This window comes from Limulus polyphemus, unplaced genomic scaffold, assembly GCF_000517525.1.
Source record: "Limulus polyphemus unplaced genomic scaffold, Limulus_polyphemus-2.1.2 Scaffold2540, whole genome shotgun sequence".
Lineage (NCBI taxonomy): Eukaryota > Metazoa > Arthropoda > Merostomata > Xiphosura > Limulidae > Limulus > Limulus polyphemus.
This window is the reverse complement of record NW_013668150.1, coordinates 54,471-55,322: the sequence shown is the minus strand read 5'-3', so window position 1 is coordinate 55,322 and position 852 is coordinate 54,471.

Below are 852 nucleotides of genomic sequence, written 5' to 3'. Positions count from 1 at the left end.
TGTCGATGTCCTCTTTAACACCTTCCTCATTTGCATACGTTTTCCCATCAAGAGTTATTATTTAATTTATTTAATATTTAATGATTATTTAGTTTTCATAACAAGAGTGTTAACAGTTAACTAACTATTTTGAAGGCGATGGCTAGGACAAGTTTCGTCACGTAACTCTGTACGAGTCGTTAGTTGTTTATGCAGTTGAACTGTTGTACTTTGGTTTATAATATTGTTACGACAGCTAAAGTCGCGTGATCCTGGGAGCATGCGCGCTGGAGTTTCTAGACGCCCTCTTTTTTAGTATATAAACCTAGCAAAGAAAGCCAGTAATCTAGGCAGATAGATTGATAGATATAGCTAGATAGATCGGAGATATAGATAATTGAGTCAACCAAACAGTAGGCACCATAAATAAAGTGTGTGAATCGCTGTGAATTATAGCGTGTGTTTATAAAAGTAGTTAAGTTTAAAATAAGTTGTATCGAGGAAAAATAAACTGGTTTAATTAAGAAAGGACTTGTATCGCTGAAGTTCGTGGTAAAGAATTTTCTACCGGAAATTAACAAACAAGCAGTTACATAATCAATTGGTGTCAGAGAGTAGGACAAAAAAAAACATGGAACTAGAAGTGGCAAATCAATCTATTACTTAGCAGGTTTGATGGCAGCAATATAAGAACAGCAAAATAAACAAGAAGAACGAGAAAATAAACAAGAAGAGAGATTACAGCAGTTGTCGGAGGAAAAAGATAAGAAACAAGAAGAACGAAAAAAGAAACAAGAAGAGAGACTACAACAGCGGTTGGAGGAGAAAGAAAATAACCAAGAAGAAAGTCTCCAAGAGTGAGAGAGAGCCAGC